Genomic DNA, 12,923 nt, shown 5'->3' with positions numbered 1-12,923 from the left:
AGCTTGTACTGTGTAGACTGTGTTACCACATGATAGTCTACAAACGTCTGTGTCAAAGACACACATACTAACAAGCCCAGTTCTCGAACACATTTATATCAGATATACAAAAAAACTCACAAAAAGTCTTCTTTTAAGGCCCTCTGTAGTGATTCTGTTTAGATGAACTTCGTGTGGACGTTTTCTCCTCTTCTATGTAAGAACAATGCACTGTGCTACTGGTTGACTCCACTAGGTGGAACTAGCGCAGCTGTCATCCTATTGAGAAAGACAAGTAGGCCAGACCTGACATCCGAATCTGCAGTGGCTCTACTACATGAATGTGTTTTTGGGTTTAATTTCTTTATTTATGCATCAATTTTATATTTGTCTTTGTGTGTTTCTCCCACACACTGTACACCTGTGTCGCCTTAACACTTACGAATATGAAATACGAATATGACTAGTACCGCTGCGCAGTCAAGCACACAAACCCCCCCACCAGACACAGAGTTAATGGCTGCTCAAGCATAAAGCCTGGTCAAATCGAATGTCAGTGTGTAAATACAATGTGCAGAATAGGAAATCTCAGGTGATAAGGTGTGGGAATGTCACAGTGCCTGTATGTATATTAGAGCCGGGTATCAAAAACAATTAATTAGGACCCTCAACATGAATCAAATATTACCCAAAACACTGGAGTTTGTATTCTGCTTTTTTCTTCCAATTACATCATTGCATTAATATATCCTTGTGCAAACAGTGAGTAAAAATTAAGTCTCTTCCACGTAAATGAACAGTATTTTCATACAATTAATAATATAAATGTACATAAAGTCCATGCATTTGCTGCAGGAATAGATATTTTTTTAGCTGTGTCCTGTGAATCACCTTACTCTGAACCGACTTGTAGTTGACTCATATTGGACATTTCCACTAAGTCTCGTTTCTCTATCCGTCTATCCCAACATACACCCAAATCTCTCCATTTTGCTCCCTTTGTCAGTTCCTCCCTCTCTGGTTCATCCATTCAGGGTTACAGCCATTGGAACAAGCTCTCCAACAGCTGGAAACTCAAGATGATTTAATCTAAACCTCAGGAAACAGGATGGGAACCAGATGCAGTTAAAGAAAAAAAAAAAAACACACACACACACACACACACACACACACACACAGACATAGGGCAGTCAGCAAGCATGGGGGACCTCTTAAGGGCACCATCCAAAGGTGGAGAGACATTTTCATGAAGCTGTTCAAACTTAAAAAAAAAAAAAAGAAAGAAACAAAGAAAAAAAAAGAAATAAGTGTCTGTTTAAAGCTCAAGACCATCACCAGACTTGGACTCAATGGCTGGAGACATTTTACTAACCATCACTGTTTTCTAAGCAGTCACTTCTTCCATAGTGAATACTGACTGCGCATGTAGATTTAATAGACGCTGGCTTGTTCCAAGAAATGGCAATGGAAATGATTGTTGAATGACTAAGGCTCTCCTATTCTTCAGGGAATATCATCAAGCTGCCCTTGGGCAAGGCATTTAGCGTTAATCCATGTTATAGGAATATCCTATGTTACAGAGTTCAAGGTGGAGAAAAAGTCTTTTGTTCCTTGTTAAATATTTGGAAGAAATGAAAATGAAATAAATAAATAAAACAGCTCTAATAAATGGACAGTCTTGGAGATAAAATTCAAAGCTGTGACTGTTCATAACAAAAACATAGTGTCTCTTTCTGTACAATGTAAAATGAATGTCCATCCATCTTGGAACAGGGTTCTTCCTCTGTCATTCTTCATTCAGTTTCAGTTCTATTTTTTTTATTTTTTTATTTATTCATTTTTTTCAAAATTAAAGGGGTTAATTTATCCAGATAAAGGGTTAGGAGCAGGTACCTTATTTCATTTGAGTCTTAGCAGTTATCAGTTTTCAATACTTAAATTCATGATAATTCATGTTAGTAGCAAGTATTTCTAGATCTACATTTTTGTCAAGCTTACCAAATGTACCCACATAAAACGTTCAAGTCTTAGCAACAATTTTACATTTTACAACTGTTGAAAATAAGTTCCTTTTGCTTTTATAGACTCCTTCACAGTTTGTGAACAATGTGACTTATTTTGAGGGGAGGGGTTTAACTGGAAGCAAAAGATCTCAGATACTATAGCCTGTAAACGGCGGTTAGCACGGACTATTTTGCCAAAATGAACACGTGAAACGGATATTTTAGAGAATACACTAATACGCTCACTCCCTGAGACCGTGAGTGTTATTTTAAAAAGTTGACTCTGACTGATGGGACTATATTCATTACACTCTCACTCACTGGACGAAGTCTGGTCTGTCTTTATCAAGTGAAGCCTCTCCAACAAAGCTATTACAAGAAGTACGTTGAGCCACTGTTAAGGGTTACGTTGTAAATGCAACTTCTGCTTGGAAACCAATGAAACACATAACTAACACTGCGTTAGCTCACGGTTACCATTAGCATTAATGCGTAACATGAATCCCCTAAATAATGATTAACTTAATGTAATTTCAGTTCAATTTGTAACCCATAACAATTTCCAGGCTGAAACTGTTGATGAAGATCTTTTAATCACCAAAACCAAACGAAAGTTGTCGAGTGGCAGTGGCTGGTATGTGATAAAACTTTAAGTTAGTGTTTTTGATTTGTTTGGTTTCAGCAGCCAAAAATACACCAAAATGACATTTTCATGATTGAAAGTGATAGCGTTCGCCTCAAGTTTCCCTCTGTTTTGCCTCCAGCTAACATTGTGATGTCACAGTGACGTAGGCCATGTGACGTTACAGCAAGCGAAGTTTCCATGGTTACAGCTACTGAGTGGTAAAAGATTCACATTTAGTTTCAGGTAATATTCATTTATTTTGCTCTATTTTTTGATGAAGTCATACCTTAAGTTACTTCTTAAGTTAGGTTCTGGAGGGCTGTCAGATATATTTGTGCTGTTGTTTTGGTGAGGTTACGACTGACAGTAACTATTTCAGTTCCAACAATAAATAACAATAAAACAATAAACAGACTATTTGTGATCACTCCTCGTCATTCTTTTAACGTCTGTTACTCTTAGCGACTGTTAGGCTAATCCACTTTTCCAAATCTATACTAGTTCGTATACTGGTCCATTGTCAAGTCCAATTGGCCTTAATTTGATCTGACAATGCACATTTTCCTGGTCTCGCTGTACTTACTGCTACATTTCACCGTGTGTGTGACACTCAGGGGGTGAGGCCAGTGCAGACCCTTTATTGGTATTTTGGATCAGAATCAGAGTCAGAATATGAATGCTATAGATCATTATACAGTACAGTATGTAAGCAGTATGTAAAACAGTTATGTGAAATCAGTGGAAGTGACAAGAATATTTACATTATAAAGTAATTACAAAATAATTTTTCTAAGCATTCACAAATTACTGACTGTAGATTCTACCATGTCATTGAGTTTCACATACTGTCCTACTCTGGCAAAGCAGCTCCTATTATAGACTACACAGTTTTAAATTAACAATTAAAACTGTGTGCATATGTAAGTAAGATGGTCAGGCCAAGGTGTAACAGATCAACTGATCGATGATGGACATGGAGGAAATGGGCGTATTTGCACGTGTTTGCTCTTTGCACCTCTTTTCCTCTTTCTCTCTCTGCTCTCTTCACCTTTCCTGACCTCTCTGCAGTTTATTTTCCTGACATTTTCCCTCTTTTGTTCTCTCGCCTGCTGTCCTTTCTCCTCGACTGGGCACAGCCCAAATAGAGCCAAGCAGAGGATTATTATCCTCACAAATGTGGTGGAATACAGTGGCTACCCTAACACTGAGAGGGCCCCATGCTGAGATGAGCTCCCCACCAAGGTTTCCATAAGCTTTTGTTTCAGTGGCAGATTTCCGTGTCCAATGGGTCTACATACTGTTTCATAGGGCCTTCATCCCTGCCAAGAAAAATGTCTGGTGGTTAACAAATACCAGACACCTGCTTGTAAAGGCTGGCTGCTGACTGAAAGGTGCCAACCTTTCAGTCAGCAGAGAATTGGCTGCCTTGGCAGGTCACCAATATTTTGTTGATGGCCAACAGAAACAGTGTACTTCCAATATGTTTGCTGTTATGTAACATTATATCTTTACAGTGATATTTGGTCTTAACTACAATGATTTGTTGATTAGTTTTGCATCTGAATGTCTCATTCAGTATCTTTTAACAAGGCAAAAAGGCTGACTCTAGTTTGTCAGCTGGGTCAGTTAAAGTAGATACTATACTGTTGTCCAGGGCCTAAAGACTTACAGAACATATTAGTATATGAAAAATAAATGGACTGTTGGAACAAGCTTGCACTGCTGGAAAAAACGCAGGAATAAAATGAGAGGAGAAATATCAGGAGAAAGGCATCTAAGGATACAAATACAGTGGAAAGAGTGAAAGGATGAATGAAATATCCCAACAAATTAAGTCTTCACTAAATAAAGTCGTTTCTCATTTAACACTCTTTTCACAGTCATCCTGTTGGCATTTTTCAGTGGGAGTCCTGGTCACGTTTTCACATTTTCCCTCAACGTGTTGTGTCTGAGTGTGTGTTTCCCAAACAAACCCACAAAGTTAGTGACCCAGTTTCTACAGTCAAGTTTCTGGGGTTTTCTGTTTCCTTCTTCTGCCGGCACGTGTCTGATGTAGGAGGAGCTGTCACTTGATAGACTCCATGTGGTCCACATAAACACACACACACAGAAAAACACACACACGGACCAACAAGCATGAATGTTAAGGCAAAAACTAGAAGCACATCTCACTTAACTATTTAGTTACACTTTTGGTACTTTTTCTACCCAGAAAAGACAGACACACATGTCCATTGTGTTTGTAAAACACAAACAAGTGCACACTGTCTTTGTTTGTTGCAATGTGTACTAACGTCTGTTGTAACCATGGAGACTTTGTTCTCTACTATAATCCTTTCTTAAATAAAAATGTAAACATAACAAACTTGCCAGTTAGCAAACTTAGCTTGGTTAAGATGCCAATAACACAACACTGTTTATTCGAAGACCATTTGTTTAATTGTCATTTTGTCATTTTTTTTTTCTCTGACAGATGAGGTTAATGAAAGTGTATTAGACACCACAGCTACAAAATTAAAACACCCAAGCTGAAGTCTGACACTAAAAATTCATGCTAACAACAACGCAAGAGAATGTGTAACTAGTGAAAATTGTAGATTACTGCATCGATCTAAACGTACAAACACACAAACCTGACATCAAAGAACTACCAGCAATACCTGTGGATTTCGCCTTACGTTGCCATCAAACAAGGGACACTGGAAGAGCTACTGTTGGTTGGCAGGCAACTGCACTTGTTCGCTAAGCTGGAGAGCCGATCACCACTGAACGTTCAACATACCACCTGAAAGCATCCGACAGAGGTCCAACTAGTGCTAGACACTCACCAACGGCTAAGCACTGACAGGCAACCAACTGTTGGCTTGTGCAGAAATGATGATTTCCACACTGACATACATCTGAAATACCAGATTGCAATTAAACACACCTCAGAACACGTTTTCAAAGACTTGTTGTTGTTTTTCCAAAGTAAAAACCACGTCAGTCTTGTTGCTAATCTCAAATTGGGATATATCCAAGAAACAACCATCTGCAGAATTCCCCAGTGCTGAGTAAACAAATCAGCCTTCTTCTAGGAATAAGTGAAGAATAAATCCAGATCATGTGGCAGCTTCATTCCATCACAGATTAATAACAGCCTGTTTTCCAAATGTTGATCCAGGAAGCTGTTTGACGACCGCTTCCCTCACATGACTTTGAGAGTAAAGGCCAACAAAGATGATTGTAGATATTATACACAAAGGGATATGTAGATCAGAGAGACAAGCATGTGGCCAGAATAAATGGAAGCATGCTAGTAACTGCAGATTATGCATTAACCCTATAATAGGTTGCAGGCAGGATTAATCAGAAAGCTTTCTAATCAGTTTTTAATTGATTCTTTAATGTCTGTTTCTGTCAAACAGTTTAACTACACAGGTTTAAATTAATATAACAGATGATCCATAATCATATAACAGCAACTCTATTGTTGTAATGAAAAACGAGATCTAGTTTTGTAACAGGTGTGGGAACCTGGATTTCATTCGGATGAAATCATAGAGGCCAAAAGCACCAGTTTAAGGTATTATCAGAAAATAGATCACAGTGTAATTGTTATATTCAGTTTAATTTCTTACTCAAAGAGAAAAAAAACTGCAAGCAAAGATTGCAGTAGAAAAACAGACTTGTTTTATAGCAATGTTTTCAAGTGCATGGCTGCTTTGCTTGACAGATGAGCCTTTTGTCCACACTTACTTAGTGAAGGTTTATGAGCTAAGAATGAAAAAAGGAGCAAGGGGTGTTCATGTTCGTGTACAATTAAAGCACTTATGGAGCAAAACACACAGAGAATATCTCTGGAGGAAGTCTATGAGATACTGACAGCAAAGATAGCAAAAGACAGAGCTGGAAGTTTTGAGTCAAAACTAAATCTAAATATCTGCTGGGTCAGTATTTTCTGTCCTCATTACCCTCCCAGCATGCCTCAGACAGACAAAGTACTGTAAAAAAGAGACAGGCGGGTACAGAAAACCAAGGTGGTGGGTCTTCCTAACCACTGACCCCTCAGCTGTCAGATGTCTGGTTACTACTTCTCTCATCTGTCATCATTATTTCATTAGAACAGAAACCTGAGAGAAAGCGGCTGGCAAGGCCATTACCACAAAATATTGAGCAGTAACTGCTCACACCTATGAAAACAAAGTGCAGACCTTATTTCACTGTCAAGACGTCACAGGAAACCAGGGCTAGGAAAAAGGAGATTAGGGTGTAATCTAATCAAAAAATAATAACTCTTATCTCAATGATTATTGACAGATATAAGAGTAAAGAAACTTACATAACTTACAGGTTACATAAATGTGCCTTTAACCAAGACATTAGTTCAATTATGAGCAGCATACTAAATATTCTAAATAGCTGAATTAATAATAGTTTATAGTCCTCAATCAAATGTCCACATGAACCAAGATTATCAGTTATCTACCAACATTTGTGTCTTAAACTTTCACAGCACTTAATTTACACTGACTGTAAACCTATAAAACGATTATCAATTGAAAGACACTAGACCAACGTGTTATTATACAAAGGGTAAAAGGGTTAAGATTTAAATTGGATTTCCCCTCTTTTGATGTTTAATTTGACTCATTTCGGCTTTCTGAAACCATCTGGATTGAAGTATGAGATAATTTTCTAAAATTTCTGGCTGCATGCTTGTCAGTGTGTAGTTGCAGTGTGCGAGTACTTTCAGGCTTTACTCAGGCCCAGCTTTGTTGAGCTCAATGGAAACATACAGCTGATGCCATAGACACTGCAAACAGTCGTCATCAGACATAGACCTATTGCATGTCAAGCTGCTCGTTAAATGTCAATATGCCATAAAAACAGTATGTTAAAACCAAAGGCACACACTGTCTGAAATGCGTACAGCTTTGCACCTCAAATGAGATCCTGAATGTCATGAGAAATGTCACCAACACAAATGACTTTTTATTTATTGCCTTTGGCCATTTCACCGAAGGTGATATTGAATTGCTTTTAACAATCCATGTATGAACCACCTCAAGGCTGAAATATCCATCTTCTACCTGTCAAAATCTGTCATGGCACAAGGCAATTTATTGGGTGATTTGAGTGAGGGATCAGAGGTTTGACCTGGGTTCATCTGTTCAGCTAGGTTCATGGAAACAGCAGGTGCTGCTGATAGTTTTTTCTGCATTTGGTGTGGTTGTGTTCTGTGGTTGAATCCCAGCATTTCTGGGCAGCAAAGCAGCGTTACCTAACGGTTCCTCAGAGAGGGATAGTAAATCCCTGAACAGAGAGGGACACCAGAAGCATTGGATAATCTTCTTGGCCAGCTTGCTGAAAGTCAATAAGGTGAATGAGTATGTATGAGAGCGTCTAGTATGTCAGTATACTTTCAGTGTACGTGCATTTTTATGTTGTGTGGATTCAAGCCTTTCGTGTCCTGTCTGCAATAACGCCATGAAGAAAGCTCTGTATTTTTATGAGATTTCACAAGTGCGCGAATGTTTCTGTACTTTCTCTGCAGAACAATTTTCCCTTCACATAATAACAAAAGCAGAAAGTCTATAAATTCGTCTTTCTGCAGACATCTGGTCTAACATTAAACCACATCTTCACTTAAGGTTTCTGAATGTGTTCTTGCATATTTATTTGTCCTGCTCTATATTCATATGTGCAGTCCTGTCACTACGTGTGCTTGAAAAGTCAGAGACATTCACTGTTTTGCATACACGGTACTTTGCCCAACATCATGGGCATTGGGGATTTATAGATCTAACTAGCAAATGTTTTATATACCACAGGGACTTGGGACTAGACATCACTCTCCAAGTGATGTTATGCAATTTATTGGATTCAATGGAACATATTCTATATTCACGTTTTGCTTTTTCTTGATTTTCACATTTAAAGCTGACATCATTCTCCAACATGCTGAGGGAGAGATATGACCTTTATGCCTGCGGAAATCATTTAAAGCCTCCTGTTGAATTGACAAAAAAAACATATAAAACAAAAAATACAGTTGGCGTCACTTGGAACTGAGAATTGGTTTTCTCTTTCTCCTGCTCTGCAAAAGTGATCTTAATAGGTCATTCAGTGTAATGTTGAGTCTTAAAATCATATTTCTCTGAAATCAAGTGAGGAAAAAGTCTAGCTGGAGGACGGGATGACTCGGTTTGTTTAGACAAGCCAAGCATGCTTGATAAGTCTGGAACGAATTCACAATGTCATCACCTTTTTTTAAACATCACTGGCAGCCAGTAAGATAACCTCACACATATTCACCATTTTTAAAAGAAAAACAACATTTAAAGATGGGTGTTTTGTTCAGTTTTTTTTTTTTTTTTTTTTTTTTTTGTTCAGGGTGAAATATATACGTCTTTAGAGATTCAATGTTTTCTTTTGACTCATGTGATAATTTAATATCCTTCCGAGTCTCTTTATTTCCAAACTATTAGTAACTCATCTGTATCAAAGCCTGACAGCTGGGTGGACTTCTGTCCAACAAATTTCTTTTCTCCTCTGTCACTGAAAGCCTTCCAACAATCACAAGTGAGTTTACCTCACATAGGCTTGTTTTGTTCAGTTTTTGTGTGTGTGTGTATCAGTATCGGTATTTTTAATGAATTTCTTAACTTTGGGAAGGATCAAGTGAAAAATGAGTGTATCTCCGGTCGTTTGTTAAATGTCTTCAAAATATATATTCATATCATCTATTTCATCTTAATCTGTGGCCCCATTATGGCATGTACTTGAATTTATGATACGTTTTGGAGAGTACTCAGCACCATATTTATTTTATGTCACTCCCTAAATCATTAGATGTGTTAGCTGCTTTGGTCGCTGTCAGAGAAGACGCGGTTTAGGAGAGAATCTGTCTGACGAGGCAGAAAGAGAGATTTTTCTATCAGCCAATCCAGTGGCCTACTTGTTTGAGCCACTGACAAAAAAGAGGGTTGAGAGGGTTTATAGACCCGTTTTTGTGGAGGATGGAGGAGGTTCAGAGGAGCGGGTCAGCAACACTTCATGCTGTACGTGGTCAAAAGTTTAAGGCCATAGCTCAAAAAAACCCAAAACTGCCTCAAAACAGAAATTGTGTTTCCCTGTCATTTTCAATGTATACAGTTGCTCAGTCTGACCTCAAATTGAACACCCACTCTAGCGTCCTGTGTTTTCACAGACAAATCTAAAATGGCAGGATTTTGAAATTCCTTTTGCCATCATGTTAAAACTTAAATAATCTTTTTAGTAGACCTTTAAAGTATCATAACTACATTTTGTGTTTCATGCCAATTTAGGACTTTGGTGAAATGTTTTTTGTACCAGGCTGTTAACATGTTTTTTTTATGCTGTTAAGTTGGGCATTTTAACATGGAGGTCTATTTGGATTGACTTGCATTAGGAGTTAGCCTTAAGTGAACATTTGAAGAACTACGATTATTACCACATCGCATTTCCTTCACTTTTCAGCCACAAAGGCACCATTTTATATTAAAGGCTGTAGTAAAAGCAAAGATTAGTTAACGTTGACAACTTGGAATCTAATTCTTTGTCATACTTAGAGAAAGGCATGTTATCCGATTCTGAACAAAAACCGGCAGTTACGCCAATTTAATGTAAATACCGGAAAAATGTTATTATGTGTATATGTAATATGCACTAGGTCCGATCTTGATTGATTTGAGGTGGGCAGAGTTATCGTACACTCATATGTGCTTTACATTAAAAAGTGTTAAAGTTGCACTGAGAAGTTCATCTAATATCAGATGTATGTGGAACTGAGTGTTTCATATTGTTGGATGTACAATATCATCTGTGAAGTGTTATGCAACAGTCACCTGTGATGACATCAATGATGACTCCATCGGATATTTCCATCAACAGATTATTTGAATAATCTGTTTGATTATTGATAGTGACTATAAATGTCAACCCTGATGTGTTCCATCGTTAGACTTAAGGAAGGACCTGCAAAAGCTTTCACTTGTAATCCCTGATGGTTTTAAAATGCAGCTACATTAGGACAGCTCAACAAGTTCCCATGCTCCTATAGGATGGGTGGAAACATAGAGTGATCTACCATCACAGTGAGTCTGACACAGAGAACAGTGAGCTCCTGCCAAATGTGGTGTTACACAAACATCATGGATGATAGTTTAGATTGATTTCCCAGACAGAAACGAAAATATTAAAGCTTATGAACCATACACGTTGTAAATATTACACACTGTTAGTTGAGTAGATATGTAAGTGACGCTGTTAGATGGTATTCATAATATTGAGGTGTTTCAGCAGCACGTTTAATGACATTTTGATTGACTTGTTAATTTTGACTTGTTAATTTTTTAACGTTTTTTTAATGTAAGAAAACTACTATGAGTTTTATCCAAAACCACCCAATGCCAACATTTTTCCCTAAAATGTGGAATTATCCGTTCATGTTATCGAAATAAAATTTCAGTTATGATGGCCATCCAAGTATGACCATTGGTATTAAAAGGATATCAGTTCTTATTTATCAGTTGTAGCTACATTTTAATATCTCAAAGTGCATATCTCAAATCAGCATTTAATTATCATGCAGAGGAAGAGTCAAATCAAGGTCTCTCTGTATAGTAACATAAAACCTAATTGTTTTACCACATCATGTTCAGAGACAGCAGTGGCATCAGTTTGCTCCAAACTGTAATCCTTTGATTACATAACCAGAATTTATGAACAAAAAGAGCACAGACATTTCCTAGAATTAGTTGTAGAACCCCTAAAACAGCAGGTCTGAAACATGTTCTGATTACCTACTGAGTTGTGGCGTCATTAGTCTGTTTCCAACTGTGAGCCTGTTTACTTAACATGTAAACTTAGAAAACTGTCTCTTACTGTACCATTAAATGAACTTTAACAATTGGCACAGGATAGCTGTAGATAACAATCTAATCTAAATAATAAACGTAACCTCCACCAACTTTTATTCAAACATCATATTCAAACATCTTAATAACATATGTTACCATGCTATTTATGAATAAGGATGCAATTTTAAACTTAGACTTTTACCTAGCCACACTAGCCTGGCAGAGCCAGCATCTTGAGAATATGGGTCATTTCATTTATGGGATTTAATAATGGTGCATGTTTCAAAAAAAATATAGAGAAATAAATACCTCTCTACACAACTGGGTAGTCCCAGAAATGTAGGAAAAGAAAGTTGGGCTGGTTTCTAAGCTATAATCATACTATTCATCACCAAAGTTCATATGCAGTCTAGACCTGTTTAAGAAAGATTACAGATTACTGTTGTGTTCTTCCATTAACTGGCATACATAGTGAAGAGAATGATTTGACTTCAAAGGCATGTGCTATTTATAATTAGAAATACACCTGTATTATTTATCCACAAGAAAAATCTGCAAGATGAATAATAAAGAACTATTAAAGAGAACTGTGCATTGGAAAGCGACATGGCCATATTAGGCAGCAGCATCTGTTTTACAGGCTTTTTGTTGAGATCCTGTCTGAAAAACAATAGTTATGGACACAACAATGATCACCAACCAAGAATCAGGCAAAACTCCCTGTAAAAGTCCAAATACTGAAGAGCCTGTCTCGTTTGTTTGTTTTTATGTTGAAAAGCTGGCGATTCTTCATGGTGGGGTAGTGGGGGATAGACACACAACAACATGCAATAAACAGCAGTGATGACAGTGATTATGGCACAGGCAATTTCAAGTAACCAAAAACAACACGGATTATTCGATCACAAGGATATTTTTTTGCATAACTGAAACAATAAGTGTTTGCTGGCACACACTCACTCTCTGTAAAGGTCCATTCATCATGCCATCTATGTTCAAAAATGATAAACATCCAAACCAATAATGAATTTGGAGAAAATACAAAGGATCTACATTGAATTTAGGCAGTGCTACATATCTACATTTTTAGAGAAGGATCACTTTATATGTTTCTTTTAGTTTTTTCACTTTTTACGCACAGTGTTTGGAAACACAATTTAGTCTGACGGGGGATTTGCTGTTAGTTGTGGTTACTTAAGAGTCACAACATTTATGGTTGTTTGGGGTTTGTTTTGACATGGAAGCATATATATACTGGTGTGTTTCCAGGAGTGACATTAAAAGGCCTAGCAGACAGTGTTTTGGTTCAGGAGGAGTGTCTGTCTATCTGAGCAGTGTTGTTTTCAAATGACAAGAGAGTTGAGATGTTGACTCTAGCAGACAAACTCATCATCATGCTGGAAGTTTGGTTGACCACATTTGTTCTTATAAATACCATGCACGTAATGGCAG

The sequence above is a fragment of the Mugil cephalus genome, chromosome 5 (genome assembly GCF_022458985.1).
Source record: "Mugil cephalus isolate CIBA_MC_2020 chromosome 5, CIBA_Mcephalus_1.1, whole genome shotgun sequence".
Lineage (NCBI taxonomy): Eukaryota > Metazoa > Chordata > Actinopteri > Mugiliformes > Mugilidae > Mugil > Mugil cephalus.
The sequence above is the reverse complement of the archived record's forward strand: the minus strand, read 5'-3'. Positions refer to the sequence as shown.